Below are 24820 nucleotides of genomic sequence, written 5' to 3'. Positions count from 1 at the left end.
AGCTTGACCTTGGACAGGGCATGGGAGTGTTTTCTTGGTGGGGTCACCGCCTCCCACTAACCCCAGCTTTGTCTTCCACAGAGCACTGGAGGCTAGTCCTGCAGGTCACGTGTGCAGGCCACTTGCCTGACACCTGAGGTGTCTTATTGTGATGTGGACCCTTGAGACATACAGCACACAGTGACCAAACTGGCTTCTAGGGTGGCAGCTCCTCTTGGGGACAGACGACCTCAGATATCCCCAGAGCCACATCTCCATCTATCCCTACTCCTTCCTGCTGTCCTGCACCCCTGGACAGGAGTGCTCAGTCAGAGGCTCTGGGGGCCCTGTGTTAACCACCCCCCAACCCCAGTCATGCTGTGGCCCTGTATTCTGGACCAGAGCTGATGGCAGGGGTCATATTTGATGCCTGCATTTTTGGACTGTGGCCTGCCCTGGAAGGCTTACCTTGTGACTATTTTCAAATAAAAATTAATGTTTGCTGTGCAATAATAAATGTGCTTGGAAAGTAGGATATGTCTCGCTTGGAAAGCCTCCCGAGAGTCCTCAGGTGAGCTCTGGAAGTCATCTAGAAAGCTGAGAGGTTCCAGGGAGGGACAAAGGCCATTGAAAAGTCATTTCAGGACTCCGAGATGCTCTAGTCCTCTGCAGGCTCCTCCAATCCTTCCAGGAAGGTAACTGGATGGACGGGGTGGGGGTGGGGCTCCGCTTCCTAAGCAGCCAGAGTATAGCTCACCTCTCGAATCAGCTGAGCCCTGGGAGGTGAAGGAACAGCTCTGGGCTCAGGCCTGGGATATCCTGCAGAGGTTCCCTGCCTTCAATAACTGAGACGGAAGAACCTTCTAGAACAAAGGCACTGAGGAACCTTAGGCAATGCCTAGATAGTCCTGGCAGGCCCTGAGTGGGCAGGTAGGTGCCCCTGTGTCCAGTCTCAGCCTGAAGAGTAGGGCTGGACTCCTTATAGGGTGTAGCCTTCCAGAGGGCTGTGGCTTTCTGCTTTGTGGTTGAAAAGGATATTTTTTTTTCTAATATATATATAAAATATCTCTACCTTCCTCACAGGCGACATCCCCAGTGTCCCTGTTGAGGCACGGTTTATCCTCACACTGCCCAGAGTCTGTGGAAAATGTAGATTCCTTAGGAACAGGACATTCTGGATCCCATCTATTGAGGTGTTCATCCTTTCCCCAAGGACCCCGCCCTCTAACCACCTCCTCCTAATACCACCATCACGGGCATTAGGAATTCCACATGTGAGTCTCAGGGAGCGCAGACACAGTGTAGCACGGCACTCATCATGGGCTACACCCATCATGTCATAGAGAAACAACTTCTGGGTCAACACCTTATCACCGCCTGAAGCATGTTAACTAGACATGTATATTTTGCTTAATCTGAGCCAAGTAAAATACTGTTGTGTATGTGTGTGTGTGTGTATGTGTGTGCATGTTTGTGTATGTGTGTGTGTGTACATGCTATGCATGGGTGTGCATGCATGCCTGTGTGTGTATGTGTGTGTTCATGTGGTATGTGTGTATGTGTATATGCTGTGCATGGGTGTGCATGCATGCCTGTGTGTGTGTTTGTGTGTGGTGTGTATGTGTACATGCTGTGCATGGTTATATACGCATGCATGCCTATGTGTGTATGCATGTATTTGTACGTGGTGTGTGTGTGTATGTGTATATGCTGTGCATGGGTGTGTATGTGTGGGTGTGCATGCATGCCTATATGTGTGTGTGTGTGTGTGAGAGAGAGAGAGAGAGAGACAGAGACAGAGAGACAGAGAGAGACAGAGAGACAGAGAGAGACAGAGAGAGACAGAGAGGAGACAGGGAGGAGACAGGGAGGAGAAACCTTAGTTTCAGGGTGTCTAGGTTCTGGATAAGGCTCATATTCCCGACCAGGACTGAGGAAGGGACCCGATGTCTGTTCGTCAAAGCTGAGAAAACCTTTTCCTGAGCAGCCCTGACGTCAAGGTTCCCCAGAGGCTGTGATTGGTTCCAGTGACAGGAGATGAAATGGGACTGGGGACATGGCTTGTGCGTTTGTCTAGAATGCATAGGGCCCTGGGTTCGAGTCTCGGCACCACATAAAGCCCAGGGTAGTGACAGTGCCAGCACTTCAGGGGTGCAGGCAGGAGGATCAGAAGTTCAAGGTCATCCTTGGTTTCGTAGGATTGGGCTAGCCTGAGCTATATGAGGTCCTGTCCCAGAAATAAAATTAGCAGAGGGCCAGGCTTATAGGGGGGCGCCTCAGTCCAAGGGACCCAGCCATGTGTTCCTGAGACTCAACGGCATAGGCTGCCCGGTGCCACAGCCACAAGCATGCATGTCTCCAGAGTACTTTGGGCTTAGGTACCATGAACTGCCATGGTGTGTGCCCCACATTTCGGAACTCTGATGCAAAAATGAGCAGGCTCAGAATGCTTCCCCGAAGACTGATCAAAACAATTGCAGGATAATCTTAAACTAAACAAAACAGCTTATTGAGATTAATCCCAGAGGCTCCTTTAAAACAGCCACTCAAAAGCACAGCAGAGATGTGCCCTTTCTTCACCCGTCCTGGCTCTCACCAGACACTGTACTGTCACCCCCCCAGAGCGGTCCACCATTACTCCATAGTGACACTACTACACCCACAACTGGTGAAGGGCATGCTGGGTAGGTGGGGTGGCCCCTGGGGTGTCCATGTTCCCAAGGGGTTTTACCTTGTAAGAGAGACAGGAAACTCAGTTGTGCTGCAGGGTTCAGATGGTGCTGCGATTGGGATGTGCACATCATGGAGGACTTCCAGGAGAAGGTGACATTTGCTTGGGGTTTCGAAGTTGACTGCCAATAAAACGGGGGTTCAGTTTCAGCTGGTGCAGCATGGTGTCATGCAGATAAGGGTGGGGAAGGGCAGGGTGATGGATGCTCTGTTTGGGGAGTTGGGGTGCTGTAGATGACGTTGGGGGCTTTTAAGGTAGATGAAGTGGGCAACAGGGTCTGATGGTCTCTCTCACCCTCTGTGAGCTTGAACTGCAAACCAGAGAGGGGGGGGTGGGGTGGGACCAAGCCAGGAAGTTGCAATATCTGAGATAATTGAAGTGGGGTCCACATGGGGACCCTTTACTGGAAAGGCTTATCAGAGGTCCAGGGGCCAGACTTGTACCCCATCAGGGCAGGGACGAGGGATGTTGGTGCTTTTACAGGGTCCGGGGAGATGGCTGGATCTACCTAGCAAGGAATCATTCCACAGGGCACAGATGGTAGGTAACTGAGAGCCCGGGACTGAGGGGTGGACCCAACTCAGGGCTGATGAGGGCTCAGCCATGGGGAGCCCTGCTCTGCACCGGCCTCCTTCTAAACCTTGGTGTTACACGTGTGGGTTCCTTCAGTCCCTCAGCTCTGTCCTGCTGAGTGATCCCAGTTGTATGGGAAGCCAGAGAGAGAGAGAGAGAGAGAGAGAGAGAGAGAGAGAGAGAGAGAGAGAGAGAGAGAGAGAGGCTCTCCTGTTGTGCACTGGCAGTTTAAGGAGCAGATGACTTGTGAGCATAGAGTGACCCCCAAAGGGAGAGGGAGCCAAGGAAATATTATGTTGTTGGTGCTTCCAGGGACAGCTGTTTCTGGGAGATGGCTCGGTGGGTGGATAAGATTCTTGGCTGTGGAGGCCTGAGGGCCCAGTTAGATCCTTAAGATCCTCAAAAGCCAAGGGCTGGGTTATGCTGGACTGTGCACTTGGCTGCTATAATCCCAGTACTGTGTAGGCAGAGACAGGACACACAACACACACACACACACACACACACACACACACACACACACTCCAGCCTAGGAAAATGTGCGAGTTGCAGGTTTACTGAGGGACCCTTATCTCAACAACCAAGGCAGAGATCAGCAGGAGATGCTCAAAGTGGATTGTGTGTCCTCCATAGCCCCCCACCCCCACATGTACACACTCACACCATCAGTGTCCTGCAAATGTGCTTCTGCAAGTGTGAACCCCAGGGGATGGGGGGAGGGCAGTGAGAATGGTCCCTTTGTATTTGGCAGTGGGGTGTCATTGATTAACCTGAGTCCTGGTAGCTTCAAGGGGGAGCTGGGCAGGCTGACCTAAAAGTCAGTTGCAGAAGCCAGAGCAGTGGCCAGGGCCGGGAGGGGCCCATGCAGCTTCCTGGAGGCATAAGGTTGGTGTGGGAGTGAGGCTATAGAGAGCAGGGTGTACCCTGAATGTAAGGAGGCCTCAGCCGCTGTCCTGCACAGCCCCTCACCCCCAAACCTACCTAGGCATTTGTAGCCTGCTCTGGCCGTAAAGATGCCCCTCCCTCTAGAAAGATGTACGAGTCTCTGTCTGATAAAACCTGGAGGGAGAGGGGAATGGCATCTGGAAGCCAATGCTAGGATCCAGGCCTGGCTTTGCCCCTCTCCAGTGGGCAGCCAGGGGTACGGGGGTTTCATTCCTGGCTTCTGCCTTTCCTATAAAAAAGAAACCATAAAAGATTCCATCTCCTAAAGTCGTGGTGTGGGCTGGACCAGGTCCTGTGCGCGGAGGGCCTAGCACGAACACCGAGATCGTGTGTGCAGAGCTGGTTCTAGAACTGAGAGGACCCTGCTGCTCTGTCCCCTGTTTACACAGCGCCGCTCCTTCTCATGTCTGCAACTCTCTTTTCTGCTGGAAACCGTGGACGGAATATATTAAGTAGAAAATTTCAGAAATAAAAAATTTGTGAATGTTGGGTAATTTCTATTTAAAAAAAAAAGCCCCACAATATATTGTTATAATTGTTCTGTCTGGTTAAGTTATTGATAATCTTTTAATTTGCCTTTCATACCAAATTCTATCAAAGTCACGAATGTGCAGGGAAGTCGTGTTAAGTAATGAAGCCTTCAGACAGACTCTGGTCTGAAACCCTCCTCTATTTTGCCAGGTATGTGTTTTTATTTTTGTGTTTTGAGTCTTTCTTGGTCTGTAATTTGTCTCCGAGGACCAGATCTGTCCCAGGAGGCACTTGGAATTGAATGCTGAGTTCCAGGAGGGAGTGTTAAAGCCTGTCAGGGCTGTGGGCAGCCTCCCACTCGGAACCTCCCACTCGGAGTCTCCCACTCTGTTCCTTCCCACGGCCTGGACTCGCAGCTGACTGTGGCTTGTCCTATCTGTGTTGCCCTATCTCCTGATAATGCAGGCAGGCCTACAGACCTGCTACTCAGGAGATATCCTCTCTGCCCCGTAGCTCTTGAGAAACCTGTAGGCTCTGAGCACATTGCTGGAGGAGAGGGAGGCCCCTGGGTTATGACCTCTCCCAGAGCTGGAACAGGATCCCGAACATCCTCCAGGGCAGATTTCAGGTCAGCCCTGGAGGTGTCGCATGCCTTGACAGATGGTGTCCCACTGTAGGCTCCTGCCCCAGGTCTTGGAATGAAGGCTTGGCAACCCTGTTTTCTCTTGGGACCGCTGAGGCTGGGAACCCTGGACATTGTCCCTGAGCCCGGTTCAGGCGCCTCGTGACCATTCGCAAATCAGCCACTTGATGGCGCTGTGGCTCCACCGTATGCCTGCTTTCGCCTCCGGCCCCTTTCGCCTCCGGCCCCGGCTGAGCTGCAGTGGTCATCCAGGCACCCGACTGTGCCCTGGCTGCTGGTGGCACGCAGCGCCTGACGCCTGCCCGTTCAGCTTGAACACAAATGCAGAGCTCAGAGCTAGTTTCTCCTGCAGCAAAGGAAGTTTGGGGTCTTGGTATTGTGTTCTGTGCTATGTCCTCACAGCTTCCCCAGCCGCTCATTAGACGCCCTAGTGTGCTTGAGAGCAGTTTAGAGCCATCTGCATCCTGACCTGGTGATCGCTGTCTTTGGGGCAGAAATGGTTGGCTAGTCTGAACTCTTGTCTGGAGTTTGTACCTGGCAGAGAAAGCTGGCTAAACACAGAATGAAGGAGGAGTAAGAGAAGGAGGGGGAAGAGGAGGACGGGGAGAAAAAGAAGTGGAGGGGAAGAGGAGGAAGGAGGAGAGATTGGAAACTCTTAGATGAGCTTTGCAGTCATTCTGTGTAAAACCCTGCAAAGGGCAAAGGAAAACAAAGAGCCTCGGTGAGTTTGCCCCCAGAAACATCTCTCCGAGGTCTATTCTGGGTCTACTCTGGTTGCACAAATGTGTGCCCCTTCCACCCCTGAGCAGGGTCACTTCATTCATTCTATTTACAGTGCCGCGTTCCACTCAAGGGTTTTCCTCATAAGCTGGTTTGCAGATGCTGTTTTAAGCAGGTCCATCTTTGGGGTTTCCTTGGGCAGAGGCAGGGGTTTGAGTCAGCCCGGTCTCACTGAAGCTGTGTCTTGGGGGGCATTTGGAAGAAATGGGGAGCTACGCTTCTGTTTGGAAGCGCTTTCATTTCACAGCTCCGCTTAAGACAAGCTGTTCTCAGGAAAACAGAGCCAGCCAGGTTCTGAGTTCAGGCCTCTCTGTTTGGGGCTCCTCTCCCAGAAGCCCCTCTGTATCTGTGAGATCAGAGCCTTTCCCAGCTGCCTGGGCCAGTGACTGAGAGGCAAGTCCCAGGGGTCACTGCCCCAGACCCTTGCCCCCCTGGAAGACCCTGGGACAAATGCAGAAGGCTGGTGGGTGTGTGGGGGATGGGGGCTAGGCTGCTCCTCCTAGATCAGCCTGCCCCTAGGGCCAGGCACAGTGTGGGGCCTGAGCTAGCCTTTCCGGCAGGGCGCAGCCTGTCCAGAGGCAGGGCTAAGGGAGGTTATGACCCCACCCCAGCTGGGGAGCACAGCGGGAGAGGAGGAACCTAGACAAGCTGTTCTAGCCCTGCAGCCTAACTCCCAGCTTCTCCTGGGCCAGAGGGCCTCCTGTAGCGGGGCAAAAGACAATTTATACTTTTATTCTTACGATATCCCGCGGCTCGCTCACCTGTGAGTGTATTACTTGGTGCCTCCTGAACGGAGGCTCAGGAGTTGTGTGGCTTCTCAAGAAAGAGAAGGGAGAAGAGAGGCAGGAACAGAAAGGACACCGCCATTAGTCCCTGCAGCACGTGGGCCGCGTGATAGCGCAGGAAAGCCTAGCGTGTCTGCTGTGTCCACAACGGCCCTGAGCTGCTCCGTGGGAATGTGGCTCTTCAAGTCACGCCACAGAGCTCTCGATCCTGGCTGCAGGGATCTCACAAAGACCCACTGTTCAGTTCTCTCATCAGTGAAATGGAATAAATCTCAGTTATAGGGCCTGTGTGAAGAACCACGGAGTTGATGGGCGGTCTCTTCCTTTCATTAGACTTCTGGAATCCATTTTGAGTTGATTTTTGTCTACCGGATGGACAATAGTTTCTTAAAAGGCCAGTCCAGTGGGTTTTTTTTTTTTTTTTGGTTCTTTTTTTTCGGAGCTGGGGACCGAACCCAGGGCCTTGCGCTTCCTAGGCAAGCGCTCTACCAGGCACTGAGGAGGTCCTGACAGACAGTTCTCTGCCCTGATCGAGCAGATGCGACACCTGAGAGCCAGACTCTGAGCCCCTGCTCCATGGCCTCTATTGCCTTCCCTGCAGTACCCTACCTCCTGTGGTCTAAGTTGGAGCTTTGTGGCTTTCTCCTCTAGTCATGGGCTGTCCCTTCCTACTCGGACTGTGTAAGAAGCTACCCTGGAGGTTTGAATGGAGGACGTTCAGTGAAATTCATCAGTGAAACCTCAAAGTTTGGGGTATATGGCCTGCCTAGGTGATGTGCATGTTGTGTGTGTGTGTGTGTGTGTGTGTGTGTGTGTGTGTGTGTGTGTTCAGAAGGCTTATTCTGGGAATTGGAAGCCAGGCATTAGATGGGCCAGGCAGAGGGTAGAGAATTTTCCTGGCAGGTGGAGCTGTGGGGAGAAGAGGCAGCCCCTAGGTTAGGCCAGGGCAACTGCGGGTCTGGGGTAACTTCTGGGGCATCCTGCCCACAGCCTTGTCTGCTGAGGCTCCCCAGAAGCCTTTCAAGAAGAAAAGGCCCTTTCATTGGAGAGGCTTCACAGGGCAATGCCTGAGGTGACACTTGGATGTGAATGAGCGTCTGCCAAAGTACCATCCATCAGGGGAACTGGAGTGACTCAGCCCCTTCCATTTGGGAAGGGTGAAGATGGTGTGGAGTGCCAGTGATAGGTAGTCTGTGAGACAAAGCAGCCATGCAGCCTGCAGCCCCGTGGTGGGACCCGCTTTGGAAACTTGGTGACAACATTTGCCCTCTTCTGGGTCAGGTGTCCACGGGGAGGGACTGTTTGGTAGACCTCTGTCAACTACAGCTGTCTGAGTCTCTCCACTGGATTTGCTAACTCAGGAGTGTCTTTTGCTCTGTCTAAGAAAGCATGGGAGAGTATGGTCTATTTTCTACTTTTGACTGTGAGCCTAGCCTCTAAAAGAGTCAGTCTCCATGGAAACAGGAGCCATTGAAGGCCAGGGCGTAGGCTAGTCAGTTGATCCCTGAATGTCTACTGGTACTGGTCTCCATCTTTCCTTTCTCCACCTTTCTCCAGGCCCAGGAGAAGAGATGGCGCCCACCGCCCCAAGCCCCCGTTTGCTCAGCTCTTCAGATAACTACAGCTATCCTTTTAGGAGCAAGTGGACCCAGAGGATGCCAGCATTTCCTCTCTGACGCATGCGCGGAGCTGAGCTGTGCACTGTGCGTGCTTCAGCGTCTCAAGGAAGCTCCTCCCATGTGCCTACCCATGAGGCCTTGGTATATCCTTGGGCGTGCCCTCCTGGGAACAGCCTGAATGTGGGTGGGGCCGGTAGTCTTAATAAACGTGTTTGGGGCCCGTCCGTGGTGAGAATAGCTCTCTGTGGAGAGCTGTGGAAGACTGTCCTTAGGGGACTTGAGGTCAGGACGCAATAAAATGACCGTCCATACCGATGTCCCCCTCAACTACCAGGATACAATCCAAGACCTCAGTGGACACTTGGAACTCTGAACAATATCGAATGGTATTCGTTCAGTATTCTTTCAGGACGCATGTACTTCTAATAAAGCGCGCTGTCTGGACGAGGCACGGTCTGAAATGGACATTAGTTTGGTATTAGAACAGTTACGGCAGTGCAGTGGTACGTACTGCCGAAGTTACACGGATGTGATCTCTCTCCAAAGAAAGGTCTTATTGAACTAGAGCGCCCCGTCTTCCATTGACGATCCGCCGTCTACATCTGTTGATGTGTGGCAAGGTGGAGTTGAGGTAGATGGCGTGGTGTGAGGTTGTGGTGAGGCGTTACTCTTCTGCCGATGTATAATGAGGAAGAGGCTCCTGCAGCCAGGGTGACACTGTAGGTTGCGTGACTGAAACCCTGGGATTCGAATCCACAGCTAACGGGGCCAGATGTAGTAATTTCCACCCACTAACCACATATGATGCCTGGTGGTGTTCTAAACAGGCTCTTCGGTGGTGATGGCCTGGCTGTGGTCTGCCGCCTCCCTGAGCTGGTCAATGCCCATTTCGTGTGGCATCTTAGATCTAACTGTGTAAAATCTCACACCCAAACGTGAGGTTGACACACAGGCGTGTCTCAACTAAACAGCCAGGGTTGCTCTTTTTCTCACCGAGTTCTCAATTGCTGAAGACCTTCTGGGGTGACACAGAGGCCCACTGCTGAGACCTGGAGGATCCACAGAGGCCCCTGGGACAGGCTTGGAAGTGCATGGCTCAGCTCCTCACCCCAGACAGACCATTCCTGTGGAACTTTTGTACCATACTTCTCAAAGTGTCATCATGGTCTGGGGCCATGTGGGATTTTGGGGCGCACTCTGGACGGAAGAGAGCATTGCCACCGAGTGTTTGATATGTTTGGAAACAAGCAATCCCAGAGGGTGCTGTGGTCAACCCTCTCAGATACACTTGACCTCCTGGAAACACGTCTAAGGTGGCTATGTGATATATGACAGCAGACAGCTCGCTTGTCTACATCTCTCTGGGCCTAGCAAACTAGCCCCTGCCCACAGTTTGCACATTGTCAGCCCTCTGCCTTGCCCATGTGGGTCATCTTTAACTAGCTGGGGTCACAGCTGGGAACCCTTTCTTCTCAGGGATGGACAGAGACCATAGCAAACTTCCTGGGATTGGTACTTGAGCCTCTTGGAGAATCTATCACAGCCTGTAGCCTGCCTTCTCCGGAGGCCCCATCAACCAATCGGCACACAGCAGGGGGAGGTACTGGGGAATATGACCAATCATACTCTAAACGAAACGTCCCTTGGACTTCATGGCCCTTCAGCAGTGGGGATTATTTAATGGTCTTCCTACCCCGCCCCTTGCCAGGACAGTGTGCCAACGTGTGCCTATTTTGGTGAGCATAGTGTGACCCTGTATCGCACTTCTAGAAATCCGACATCAAGTTTCACGGCGGGCTCTGGAGGGCTTGGTATCAATAGCTTAAACAAAACTCTTCGAACTGAACTGGTGTCCAGTAGGGAGCCCTTTGGAAGCCCCTAGCCTGTGATTTTTGTGTTCCTGGGCAGCTCTTCAGATACCTGTCTCTCTCCCTGAGAAGGAAGAAAGGGTTGTGAGACCTTGCTGGTCAGTAGCCACCCAATGGTTCCTTAAGTCCCCTCTGATAGGAGGAAGAACGTCTTAAGCCTTGCTGAAGACAGGGGACTATGGGATGGAGAGTTAGGGAGAACTCCTTTGAAAGCTTAGCTGGAGGCCCTGGGGACCCTGGAAGAGAAAGACACAAGGTTTTGATGTGACTTAAGGGTGTGGCCTCTTGCCACCTGTGATCCCCCCACCCCCACCCCCACGCCAGCCCTGCTTAGATCACATGACTTGTTTACATGGCTGTTGGTGCTGGTTTTGACTTACCGGCTTCTGTCACATTTATTTCTCTTTCCACACTGACAGTGGTTTTTTTTTTTTTTTTTTTTTTTTTTTACTGTTCAGAACCTGCCTCTCCTCACCTGTAAAATGGGGAGGAGCCCTACAAGTGGGCATGTGCACAGTACACGGGCACAGACCCAGGAAGTGGGGGGTCAGACCAATAGCAACTCCCATCTTTCTGCTTACCAACCTCACTGATCCCCTCCTGCCCCTCCTTAGGGTTTACCTGTATTCTTTCCGTAGCCTCCGTCATGATAAAATAAGAACTTCAGGTTGGTGATTGCCAGGGGAAATGACACCACTGCCATCCCCGTGAAGCTGGGGGTTTTGTTTTGAACACATCTTTGCACACATTTCATTTCATGGCTTGTAGTTGTCTTGTGATGTTTGAAGCTTGACTTTGGATACACAGACGCATCGTCGAGAACCAGCGTGCTTTGCTCTCCCAGCAGTTGTTGTAAACACCGACTTTTATCCCGTCTATGTTCTTCCATGGGCTGAATTGGGTCAATAATCCTTGGAAGCATAGAACTATTTGCCCAGGCATTTGTGGAAGACACTTTTGTTAAGGGGAGGCCAGAGAAGAGAGAAGGCGGTGGTATCCAGTGAAAATGCAAGAGCTGTTTCCCCCCTAAGTCTGCTTTTAAAGTAGAAATACCCCTAGTGTGCTACACTGAAGTGAGCTAACTAACCGTACCTTGGAAGTGTGGAGTCGGCCTGAACATGTCTTGGCAGCTTAGACATTGCTTGGCTGCATCTTTATTGATTTTTGTTTCAAATTCCCAGGAATTTTGCATTCTGTTTCACCCTGAGATGGCAGCATATCCAGCTGAGCCTCCACTGTGGCCTAGCTATTCCTTAGGAAGGCAGACGGAGAACATTCCCTCTCAGGCTGCCTTTCTTTCTGAACTCGTGGGTTTCAGCCTGAGCCCTGGCACCCAGAGGACATGCTCTGGTTCCTCCCGTTGGCTTCTGTGCTTGGCCAGCATTTTCCCACCGATTGGAAAATTCCTGGGCCACAGAGGAGGCAACATTATTGCAGATCTGTTCTTCTATCATGAGCCCCAGATGTCCCTGCACGCAGGGGTGGGAGGAGAGGACTTGGGGTTCTTTTGTAAAGACAGAGATGGGAGTGACAGGGAAGGGAGGGGCCTGGAGCCCATGTCCTGGCCATATCTGGAGAATAGAAACAAATGGGTAGAGAGATAGTGGCTTGAAGCATTGTAGCAACTGCACTCTTCTTTTTCGTTTTTCCTTGTGTAATCTCTTTTGGCTCTTTGGGAGGTAATCTTGTAAAGTACAGAGATGACCTGACCTGCCTTTTCCTGGCCTAGGCCATTGCCTCTTGGTCCTTGGCCACCAAGGAACTATTCTCTGTCCCCATAGCCTCCCCTGGGGCTTATCTGAACACGTCCCAGGACCCTTCTAGTAGTTAACTGATCTGTAAGTCGTGTAGACAGAAGCCAATTGCTAAAAGAACAAGGAGACTAGGGATGGGGTGCTTTTCACCCTGCCAGAGGCAGACTACTCTGAGAAACTAGAGTTTTTATTAGATAGGAAAATTAATGTATGTGGCTGTTTTGCCTGAATGTATTTCTATGCTCATGTCGTGTGCATACAGTGGCCAGAAGAGGGCGCTGGATTCCCTGGAACTGGAGTAAAAGATTTTGGTGAGCCAGCATGTGGGAGCTGGGAACTGAACCCAGGTCTTCTGCAAGAGCACTATTACTATTGTTGTCGCTATTGTTAAATTATTTATTTTACATTTTGAGAGAAGGTCTTGTCCAGTTTGTCAACCCTTTACTTCTTGACCCTCCTGTCTCAGCTTCCCGAGCCTCCAAGTGTCTGGGGTTACAGACCTGCACTACCAGACTCAGTCAGTGGGGTAGCAGTAGGGTGGGTGACACCAGACTTAGAGATTAAATAGGCTCTAAGTACTCTCCCCCCTTTTCCAAATTGTTAGGTTAGCCAAGAGCCAAGGGTGTGAGCACTCAGGGTTTGTACTGTGCACGGTTGTGCCTGCCTTCAAGAATGGATTCGACTGGCAGACTCTTTAGAGTGAGTTTAAAACTGAAAAGCTGAAAACTAATAGGTTCTCTCAGGGTCTGTGAGCGATTGGACTTATCCTTAATGCAGTCTGTGTGCCTATGACTAAATCTTGTGTGTGTGTGTGTGTGTGTGTGTGTGTGTGTGTGTGTGTGTGTGTATGTGTGTGCATGTGTGTGTGTGTTTGTATGCCTGTGTGTATGTGTGTGCATGTGTGTATGTTTGTGCATGTGTGTGTATGAGTGTGTGTGTGCCTGTGTGTGTATGTGTGTGTGTCTGTGTGTGCATGTGTGTATGAGTGTGTGTGTGCCTGTGTGTGTATGTGTGTGTGTCTGTGTGTGCATGTGTGTATGTTTGTGCCTGTATGTGTGTGCCTGTGTGTGTGTGTCTGTGTGTGCATGTGTGTATGTTTGTGCCTGTATGTGTGTGCCTGTGTGTGTATGAGTGTGTGCCTGTGTGTGTATGTGTGTGTATGTGTGTGCACATGTGTGCATGTGTGTGTGCAATGTGTGTGTGCATGTGTGTGTATGTGCATGTGTGTGTGCATGTGTGTGGATGCCCTCACACAGATATATGCCGGACTCTACATAAAAAGCATGAGTGAATGCCTGAGGCAGGAATACAAGCATTTTATTTTGTTCTGCAAATGAGGCATGCAGGGAGACAGAGAAGCTCCCAGAAGGGACTGGCAGAAGCAGCCAAGCTCCCTGGGTTTCGGTGTCCAGTCGTCCTGTGGTTAGAGGGGAGTCAGGTCGTTAGGCCTGGTGACAGACCACTCCTCACCTGGGCTCCACTGGGGCCCCTTGCTCTAACCTTCAGGATGACTCACGACTCAGTGCTCCACGGAGCTCGATGGAGAACCTAAGGCAACTGTCCTGTCAGTCTTCCCATGTATTTCCTATGACTGACTCTTGGACTTCTCTACAGCCACCAGAAGACTCTGTGTGTGTGTGTGTGTGTGTGTGCACACGTGCGTGCATATGTGTGTGAGGGTATGTATGTGTGTGTGTGCATGGGTGCATGCGTGTCTGGGTGTGTGCATGTGTGCATGTGTGTGTGCATGCGTGTATGTGTGTGTGTATGTGTGTATGTGTGTGTGTATGTATGAGCACAGGCATGTGCTGGTCTACACATGTATGTACATGCATGTGGGGGGGTGTAGAGAAGAAGACATAAGCATTGGTTGGATGCCTCCTGTGTCCTGGACCCTGAGCTAAATTCCACAACCTCAGTTACTACCCCAGGCAAGGCATATTATACCCAATTTATAAGTAGGGAGCATTTAGGTAGAAACAGAGCCAGATGACAGGCTCAGGCTGACACATTGTGAAGCTGATATTCACTAGTCCTCTGCATTGGTTATTTTTCTCATGGCTGTGACCAAAATACCTGTCGGGAACAGCTTATTTTGCTCACAATTGGGAGGATACAGTGTATCACCCCTGGGAAGGCATGACAGCCGTGATGGATGTGGTCCGCCATGCTGCCGGGATCTTGCAACTGCTCACATCACGGTGGCAGATCAGAAGCAGAGGGCTCAGGCTGGGAGCAGGTTATCACCCTCAGTGTCAGCTTTTAGTGCCCTGTCCCGGGAGGGACATGCCACATTGAAACCGTAGCACCATTTTTCATATGGGTTGGATAGGTGCCTACTAAATGGTATCGGATGGAAGATTCTAGACAGATCTAAGCACATATGCATACTTGGTCCTCAAGGTGCTTACGGTCTAGTTAGTAGTTCTGTGCTCTTAGGTAAGTTATTTAAGCCCTGAATCTTGGTTTCTTCCTCCGTAAGATGGGGATTTGACATAGAACCCATACAGTTATGGGCATCGGAGGAGTTAATGCCAAAGTGCTTGGTGGTGGCTGGTACTTGGTGTGCCCTAGGCTGTAGTAGCCAGCGGTGAAGCAGTCTTTGTGATCACATGGGCATCACTAAATGAGCCAGAAATCAGCCTGAGCCTGTGTGGCCCTGAGGAAGCTAAGCCTACAGGGAGTGGGGTCATCAGCTGCTGGGGTGGCTAATATGGGCTCAGTCAAATTTTCGAGGGGGAGAAGGATGACTTGGGGCAGTTATAGAGTAGGGGACAACACAGAGAAGCTATAAGGAGATGGCCCCTCATGGAGAGGGCCTGGTTGTGGATTCTGAGAGAGCAGACATCCTGAGGGACTTGTGGGGCCATTGGCTGAGAAGACGGCTTCTCTCTGAGTTGCTGGGGAAATGCCAGATGCAGAGAACAGAGGAAGACTTGGCTGCAGCATGGGGGCGCGTACGGGGGAGGTGGGGCAGGCAGAAGAAAGTCTCTAGGCCGAAGGAGTATAGAATGACTGCCCGGCTTTGAGCTCTCGGTGGTGGCCTGCATGTTAGGAAGGTCAGTGAAACACAAGCAGAACATTCTAGAAGCATTAGGGACACTCCCTGTACTGTGTTGAACCTGATGCTCTCCGTGGGGCTGGGGTAGAGAGAAGGCAACAAGGAGGCCACAGCCCGGTTACAAATTCAGTGTGTGTCAAGGACACACCAGTCACACCCGGAGTCGTTCAGTCTAGTGGGTCCCATGCCAGCGCCTGTGTAGCCCATGGTCTCCAGGTCGCACGTCTGGCTCTCTGCTGTCTGCTTATTCATGCGCCAACTCCAAGCCTCAGCCCAGACCGACTCAGCCAATGGGAGCCAGGCCTGGGAAGCTGTATCAGACACAGGTTCATAGTGACCTGAGGCAGAGTGGCCACACAAGGATGGTGACTAGGTAAATAAGAGTCCGGTTTCTCAGAAGCCATAGTAGCAAGACCCATAGGAACTAGAGGGCAGGGGCAGCTCCTAGTGGACAAGACCAGCACATAGCTTCCTTGTTGTGCAGGAAGGGCTTGGGCATTGTAGAAACCTATGTGGAGGGCCGATTGCCTCCCTCACGTCTTCTGTAGTTGTTAAAGGGATGGTCAGTGCTATGGATGGCTTCAGTGCTCCTTGTTATCTCCACTTTCTGTGTGGAAGCCTAGTGTCCAGTTTGACGATTTTGAGAGGGGGGATGAGTGGGCCATGAGTGGAACCTTCCCGAAGGGGATTAATACTCAAATAAGACTATGTAGGGCTGGGAGATGGCTCGGTGGGTGAGGTGCTTGCGCTGCAACCCTGAAGACCCAAGATCAGACCCCTACCCCCCAGGTAAGTCCAAGGAGCAGGACTTATATCTGAAACCCCAAGCACTTGGAGGTGGAGAGGAGACAGGCGGATCCTGCGGCCTCACTGGCCTGAAATGTAGTCAGCCAATGAGCTCCAGGCTCTTTGAGAGACTCTGTTTCAAGAAATAAGGCAGATGGCACCTGATGTTCACTCCTGGCTTCTACACACACACACACACACACACACACACACACACACACACACACACACACAGAGATACTCACACACATACACACTCATACACATTTTCACATACACACAGAGATATATTCACACACATAACATACTTACACACACTCTCTCACAAATACACATACTCTTACACATACACACATATTCACACACACAGAGATATACTCACACATACACAGTCTCACACATGCACTCACACACAGATATGCTCACACATACATACACAAATGCACACACTCTTACACATATACACACTCACATACATACACCCTCACATACATACATTCACACACACACACACCCATACAGCACACACATACATACACAAGTGTATTTGGAGTTGGGAACATAGTACCCCAAGGTGCCCTGGAAGTCACCGTGTGTAAGAGCTAGTTGTACTAGGATGGTCATTTCCTGACTATCACATGTTGGGTCACTTGGGCAAGAGCTGCAGAAATGACATTCTGCCATGCTGAGACTCTTTTTTACCTTATGGGAGGCTTGTGCTTCTCTGGGGCAGCCTGTGACTCAGTTTGAGGTTAATCTTCAGTTACACTGCCTGTTACAGCTGTCTTGTAAAACCCATCCAACTGAGAAATGGACTGCCTTCTTCCCCTCCCTCTTCCCTTCTCTTTCCTCTCTCCTCGTCCCTCTTTCCTCCCCTCCCTTCCCTACTCCTTCCCTCTCATTCCCTTCCCTCCCCTTGTATCCCCTTCCCTCCCTTTCCGGTCCTATTCATTTCTCACCAGTGCCCACCCCCCCCACCGCCCCCCTGTGCATCTTCTCTTTCCTCTCTTTTTCTCCTCTTTTCTGCTTCCAGGGATTGAATCTAGGGCCTTCTACATGCTGGGCTGACCCCGCCCCCAACCTTTTTTTACTCCGTTACATTCTTCTATGAGCTCTTGTTAAATTGTTCAGGGTAGCCTGGGACTCTTCTGTGGCCCAGGCAGGCCTTGAACTTGCATCTCTGGCCTCAGCTCCTGGGATTTCAAGCCTGTACCACCAGGCTCAGCTTGGATGGCATATCCACGACTTCTCTTCAGGTGTGTTCTGGTGGAGGGGACTTGGGTCTGAGTGAGTGACCTGTTGACTGAGACCCTTGTCAGAAAAATACCTTACATTAGTTGGGCATAAAATAGAGCTGTAGTGATTTAAAAAAAAAATCCACGTATGTGTGTAAGCTCACCGTTAGAAGAACAAACCGTAGGAAGGGTGCCCCAGTGTCTTACTTGTGTACCTCCACATAGCAGCCATCAAAGCCAAGACAGACTCGAGTGTTTCCAGGACCGTGGAAGTGAGCTGTCTCCTATGTCCCAGTCAACATTTCTCTCTGGCTCCTCCGAGGAAGCCACTGTCTAGTGCCTCAATGTTGCAGGAAGGCAGGGTGAGTCTCACAGTTCTGTGGTTCACACATACAAGCCCAGGTAGCAAACCAAGAGGAAATACCTTCTTGCTGAGGCCTTCCTAGGTTTGGCTTAGGTGAAAATGCACTTAGGTGGATCCTAAGGCTTTCAAGTGCTGAAATGCTCCAATACCATTATGCATTTGTTGGTCTTTATCTGGCCACGTAGCCCTAGGCTTTCTTCTCTACTTATCTGACAAACCATAAATTTTATTTCCTCTGAGGACAAAACCAACCTTGGAACTCATTTACAGCCCTCGGTTTAGAAGCCTACTGCCCTTCCATCCTGTGAAATGTATTTTCTTATTCTGAAAAGGGCTGAGATGTGTGTTTCCTTGCTTGCCTACCCAGCAGGAGAGAGGATGCCCAGAAACCTACCTCCATCCTGCCCTGGAAGCCAGGACTCATGCTAGAATTCTCTCTGCTGGTGGCCCTGGCACGGGAGGCTTGCTCTCACCTTGCCTTTAAGGTTTTAAGGTTTCTTCTTTCTTGGTTGGTTGTATGTGTGTGTGTGTGTGTGTGTGTGTGTGTGTGTGTGTTCTCTGACTCCCTCCTTCCTGCAGTGTCTGCCCGTAGGTTTGGGGGTATCAAATATGGTTCTCTTTGGTTCCTGTTTCCTGCTGCTGCCCAGGCTGATGAGGTAATTGAACTCACTGTCAAGAAAAAGGCCACAGAATGTGGTAGAGGCTCCCCGGAATACTTAAAGCCCTTTGCGTCAACCTCTGGGCTTTGTGTATGTGTGCTGGAATGAGAGGCCCCCACCATTTCAAAATGATGTCTGGTAAAGAAGTCTCCTTCCTGGTGCTTGCTGGGTTGTGGAGAAGGCAGTTTAAGACGGGACGCATCAGGGATATGGCTCAACCAGTTATGTACTCGTCTTGCAAACACAAGGACTTGATAGGTAACCAATCTATGATTCTTATATATTGAACAAAAATCAGAGAAGTGGGCATGCACTTCCAATCCCAGTGCTGGGGAGGTTGAAGCGGGCAGGTTCTTGCGGCTCTCTGGCTAGCTAGCCTAGGCTATCTGTCCAGACCCTGTTATCAAAAACAAGGTAGATGGCACCTAAGGAGTAGCACACCTGAGATTGTCTTTGGTCCTCTCCATGTGCATATGTGCAGTTGTACATGTAAACACATGTGTATGTGTGCACACACATGCAAACACTTGTCTGAGCTTAGTGGTGGTAAAAGATATATAACATAAAACTTGTCATTTTAACTGTTTTTAAGTGTCCAGCACAGTGGCACTTTTGACATTCTGTTTAATATAGTTATGTGACCTCATCACACCACCTATCCATTAGATGGGTTTTTATCTTATAAAAATCAGGGGCTGGGGATTTAGCTCAGTGGTAGAGCGCTTACCTAGGAAGCGCAAGGCCCTGGGTTCGGTCCCCAGCTCCGAAAAAAAAGAACCAAAAAAAAAAAAAAATCAAACGTCTACCTATTAAAGCCCAACTTTTCAAACTTCTTCTCCACTCCCCCCCCCCAAGACTCTGTCACCTACTACTCCCCTTTTGTCTCAGAGTTGATTAGGGACTTCCTGTGAGCAGAGTAATTTTATGATCGTTCCTTTGTGTGACATTTAGCCAATGTCCTCAAGGGCCATCCATGTTGTAGCGGGTGGCAGAGTTTCCGTTGTAAGGCAGAATGATCCTCTGTTGAATGGACTACCACTTATAGAGCAAATCCATTAGCACCTGCAGCGGTCTTCATTTTGCAAGCATCAAGCACCTCCTTTCCTGACTCAGCACCTGTCATCCTGCCTGGAAACTTCCAGGTGGAGCTTTGGAGTTTAACACGGGGGGGGGGGGGGGGACAGAAGTTTGTCAAAGGGGGAAGTGGATTCAGTGAAGGCTGCCTTTTGAGGTTGCCCATTCCCACTGTTAACTACACAGAGAGCTTTGAGGTGTGGCCTAATGTTTCCACCTCTTGGCCTGCCATCTTCCCTACATTTCTGGAAAGGAGATTAGACTTGCTTAGCCTGGGCATGATGGCCACAGGTAGACGTCAGTTGTTGGCAAGGACAAGGGTGTATAGGATTCGTTCATCACCCCCCGGAGTTAGTAGACTCTGAAAACGTTGGATGTGATGGGGATGATGTATTTTTGAAATGATATTAAGACTCTTTAAATACCATTTTAAGAGAATAAAAAATCGAAAGGGCGAGGAATATACTCTTTACTTAAAAGACCAAATGGAAGCTACTAGAAAACTCTTAGATATAGTAAACACTTAGAGTAAATCTGCAGGGTACAGAATCAATATAAAAATCTCATTAACAGTAGCTTAAAAACAATTATAAAGTCCCTAGTAGTAAACCTTCCTGATGAAGCGAAAGACCTTTTACAAGAAAATAGCACTCTTCATCTGGCTCCCCTGGACAGACACCACATTGACTTGCTCCTTCTCTTTGCTCTTTGGTCACATATGGTATACAATACCACCCTCATCCTGCTGTGTCTCAGAGCTCTTTACCTTGAAGGGGTAGTTTAAAGGCTGGAACATTCTAGATGGGAGTCCCATCTCAAGTCCCTGGATTTGTTTCTAGTCAGTACCACTTGTGTTAGACGTTACTTACTCATCCCGTAGTTTCTTTGAACTGGCTTCCCTTAGACGTTTGCTTATATCTTCAGCCAATCCTTGTGACTCTTCTTTACATTCTGGCCATCGAAGCATGGAACTATGGCACACATTGAGGGGTAAACAAAATTCCCAACTTTGTACACATTGCTGATTATGCCTCCTGTTGTAAACAGAATCATGTCATCAGATGGTTACATCAGAGGAAGCTCCACAGGTCTCTACTTCCCTGGTGGTATAATGGGTTGACCAGATGTCCTTGTGATTCTTCACAGGTGTTCCTGCTACCTACCCTGTTGAGATTTTGAGTGAAACACCTTTGCCCTGTAGCTAGGTCTCTCGTACGTAAGCCATTGGGTTCAGGTTCCACGTCTTATCTCTAGCTTTATTTTCCTTGACTACCTTTAAATATTTAACTCTTTAAATGTTTTTAAAGATTTAATTTATTTCTAATTATGTATATGGGTGTATGTCTATGTGTGCACGGGAGTGTGTGTGCCCATGCAGGATTGAGGTACCAGATTCCCTGTAGTAGTGGTTATAAGTAATTTTGAGTCTCCTCATATAGATGCTGGGAATGAACTGGGTCTTCTGCAAGAGCAGTGTTTTTAATCTCTAAGGCCTCTCTTCAGCCAATGTTTGACTCTTAACAGCTCTTCATTTGTGTTTGTGTCAGGTGTGTTCTCTGCACACATAGGTATTCATTTTAAGCTCTTGGACACAACTTTCCTGTGTATACATATTTTTCCTCTGGTCCAGGGAATTCTAAGAATCCCAGTTTTTTTTTTTCTTTTTCTTTTTTTCCGGAGCTGGGGACTGAACCCAGGGCCTTTCGCTTGCTAGGCAAGTGCTCTACCGCTGAGCTAAATCCCCAACCCCAGAATCCCAGATGTTTAAGGCTTGTTGTTGGTGGTAAATTGGAGGTGGAATGAATGGCTTTGGAGAGATGCTGAGTTCAGAGTCCCTGACCTCTCAAGAGGATGATGTCTGCTTTCAGACATTTCCCAGTTATGTTGCTAATGGGACTTTCAAACCACCACAGCCCTTTTAGGTAATACTCCCATGATGAAAAACCAAGACACACATTTCAAAGTAAGGATAATGATTGAATCTTTAAAATAAAGTAGGAAGGGCAGAGGTTCATGGGGATGAACTAAGGCATCTGTGAGATTGCTGGCTGCTAACCTCATTAATGTAACAAGGAGAAATGATGAGCTCCCAGGATAATTTGGAGAGTTCTGCTGAACATAGCTTAGGGGAAACCTATATTGTGTCCTGCTTTCCTTGTGGCCAACTGTGAATGTGAGGCCATGGGTTTCTACTTCCCTGATGGCACAATGAAGAGGTCAACCAGATGGCCCCACGGTTCTTCATAGATATTACTGGTCCCTACCAAGTTCAGCCTTTGTGTGTACCCATCCCAGGCCTGTAGCTGGGTCTCTAGTTTAAACCCTTGGGACCAGTTTCAATAAAGTGTTTAATACACAACCTTGCAGACTCTTGCAAACCTTTCTGGGTAACACTTACTTCATTGCACTTTTAAAAGATTGAAGAGTGGGGAGGGGAGAGAAAGAAAACGCTGCTTAGCAGGCTCAGAGTAATTGAGGCTGACAGATGTCACTCAGAATTTTATTATTTAAAGCCACAATGATTTTCCAAATAACCTAAAAATATATAATCCAACCTCAAAATAGTGTCCTGTAACAGAGGCAGGCAAGCCTGTAGGAAATGAAGTCATAATCTTGGCACCCCTCGAGAGCTGGTTCAATGGCTTTGAACACTTTTATGTTCTTGGAGAAATACAGGAACATGGAGCCATATCCAGTTACTCGGCGCGGCTGCCAGGGCCTCAGAGAACTGGGGTGACTTGGGTGTTTTTCCCCGGCTCCTCAGTCAGTGCAACACCTCTTCTGGTTCCTGTAAAAGGATTTTTCTTTATCCTGTGAAGGCAGGGCTTGCCATGAAATGATAGGCACAGGTCTTAAAGATTGAGTCCATGGGTTGTTTTGCTGTATCTAGATCATCGCCCTCCAGCTGGGTGGCAGAGACTTCTAGAAGGAATCTAAGATTCAGTGTGGTACCTCCCGTCGTCAGTTCATGTTTATTTATTCTTTTAATCGGCATGGTATTGATCCCTCATCATTAGTATATGTCATTTGCACCAGTGATGTGAATACATAATCATTAACAATATACTAACCTCGTAGGAGTTATTATATTGTTCAGTAGTCATGGATATTGAGGCTCAGAGTTTGGGCTTTACCCAGTATGTGGGACTGAGGATATATGGGGTCGGGGCTTTGGATCTGGTCGAGGTAGATTCAAGTTTTAGAACTGTTGTGCATTTCATTGCTGGTAAATATTCTGAGCCATGTCTGGTGGGGCCATGTCTCCTTGGTTGGTTAGCTTTTGCATTACTTTGAGTTTTGTTTTGAGATAATAGGGTCTCTCTATCTAGCTCAAGCTAGATATGTGATTCACCCTTCAATATATAGAACTCCCGCCTTGGGTCTACCCTACCAGCGTTGAGATTATAGGCCTGGGCCACGAAACCTGGCTCAAAGTCCGGCTTTCTAAGACGAGTGGCTGAGGCGCTTTGGGTCGGAGTGGGAAGGATGCAGGACACGTGGGCCCTGGTGGTCTGACAAGGCAGTTAGAAGCCAGGTTGGGTTCCACGTGGCGGTACCTGGAAGAACCAGGCTGGAAGTTCCCTCCCAGAAGGGTGTCCCGGAAGCATCTCCGGGTGGCTTCCGAGCCGAGCAGGAGGAGAGGCCACAGGGCTGCCAGCATGGGTCTGGCTGTATTTGGTTTTCTCTGACTGGATCTTTGTTTGCCTGCAGGCTTCGGCTGCCCAGGCTCCCGTGCCCCAGCTTCCTCCGCGCTGCATGAAGCGCTAGCCTGGTTAAGTAAACACTGCTGGAATATTACCTGTCTGTTAACCTGTCAAAATTGCTTTACAGCCTCTTTTATCTCTCCCCACCCCCACCCCCACACAGAACCCCCCCCAACACACACCCGCTCCCTCTCTGATTCCTCCTTTCCTTCCAGCCTACCCCCAACCTACAAAGTGTCCCCACCCCTAGTCATTAAATATTGTCAGTTCTGCCACTGACGCCGCCTTGTTCGCCTGGTCCAGATAAATGGTTGTTGACTCTTTAATGCAGACCAAGGACACTGGGCTCCCAGCCTCATGAAAGTAGCCATGATGCCTGCCAGGTGGGCCGAGGCCAGGGGGCTGCAGGGTGCGGGCTGCTTGAGCCCAGGAGGCCGTTCTAACTTCTGGCCAGCAGCTGGCTGCTGGCGCCCTCCTTCCTTCCCTCCCGCCTGCCCCACCCTCTCTCTAAACACGACTGTATAAACTTGAGGGTCTTAGGGGAACGTCCAGTTCTGAGCCCCGTGGTCACGGAGCCCGAGCCCTGGCTCCACGCGTGTGTCTCATGCACGACTGAATAAGGTCAGAGGCTCTTTAGAGGGTCGCTTCCTTTTTAGCTGTGGCAAAATGCATGTACTAGCAAACACAACATGTTTAACCATCTCGCACAGTATAATTCAACTGCAGTAAGGACAGCCACGGGGCAGCGTAGCCTTTACCACCGCCGCCTTTCTTAAGCTGTGACCGCTGTGCATTTTTGAATGGTTTACACATACACACAGCATTCCAAAGGAGGAAGCAGCACACCCCTCAGGCAGTTGTTCCTATCCTCACTAGGTAGTCTGCCCCACCCATAGCAGCCACCTCTCTGTGTGCTTGTGCCCATCCGTGGATATGCCGTACAGCATCACCGTGCGCCCTGTGCATTTGGTTCCTCTTACTGAGCAGGATAACGTCAAGGTCCTGCCGTCCTTTTTGCCTTCCAAAGCTCGGTCTTCCAAGGGACAATGTGGCAACTGGTAGGAGCTGGTGGGTGACTCAACTTGTTTCTGGCAGCAGTTCCTTCCTTGTTCTTGGCGTGAGCTCCTGGTGTCACTGTCAATGGCTGAGTCCCCTGAGTGTTCAGCAAGGTCATTTCTACTTTGCTGAAAGGACCGGGTCTCCCTTTTCCTCCTTCCCACAGTCACTGCCCTTCCAGGTTCTGTTTCCAAACCTGACAACCCCTTGGAAACAAGCTAAGCATATCATCTAGCAGCCTCTCACCTAAGGCAGTGTCAATTAGGGCTCTGCCATCACCTGGCTGTGTGGCGTTGGTATTTCCGCTCATGAGACAGGATAGATGACCTACCTCTGGGGCCAGGGTGAATGAGTTCATATAGTACCTGTGATTTGGATATGTACGATCATTGGCTATCGTTAGTCAAATCTGGACTCAAGATAGTATCAGTGTAGTACCCTCCACTTCTATCCTGTAGATTTTTGCTGTGTTTGAGCTTTTGGAAAATTCTAGAAAGCTCACAGGACTTCAGCATGTCTTTAAATTAGGCGCTTGTCATGATTTTCAGGACTCCGTTCTGAAAGGACTTCTGACTCAGCTCTGGGACAAAGAGGAAGTCTTACTTCTACTCAAACCAGTATCTTGGTGTCCCATTTCTCCTTCCCCCCCCTCTTTCTCTCATTTTGTCATCCTGTCTTTGGACTTTGTCCCAATTCACAGCCATTCCGCATTCATTCACATTTCTATTCCACC

The 24820-nt window shown here is 49.9% G+C and overlaps 1 long non-coding RNA gene across 1 annotated transcript in view; it reads left to right on the top strand.

Annotated features, from left to right (window-relative positions):
• Nucleotides 1–24820, top strand: part of LOC102549836 (uncharacterized) — a 162011-nt gene that overhangs the window by 30980 nt on the left and 106211 nt on the right. The gene's annotated exons all lie outside the window — the stretch shown is intronic.

Source organism: Rattus norvegicus, chromosome 10 (assembly GCF_036323735.1).
Source record: "Rattus norvegicus strain BN/NHsdMcwi chromosome 10, GRCr8, whole genome shotgun sequence".
NCBI lineage: Eukaryota > Metazoa > Chordata > Mammalia > Rodentia > Muridae > Rattus > Rattus norvegicus.
Note: the sequence above shows the minus strand (reverse complement) of the source record. Positions and strands in the feature narration are given on the sequence as shown.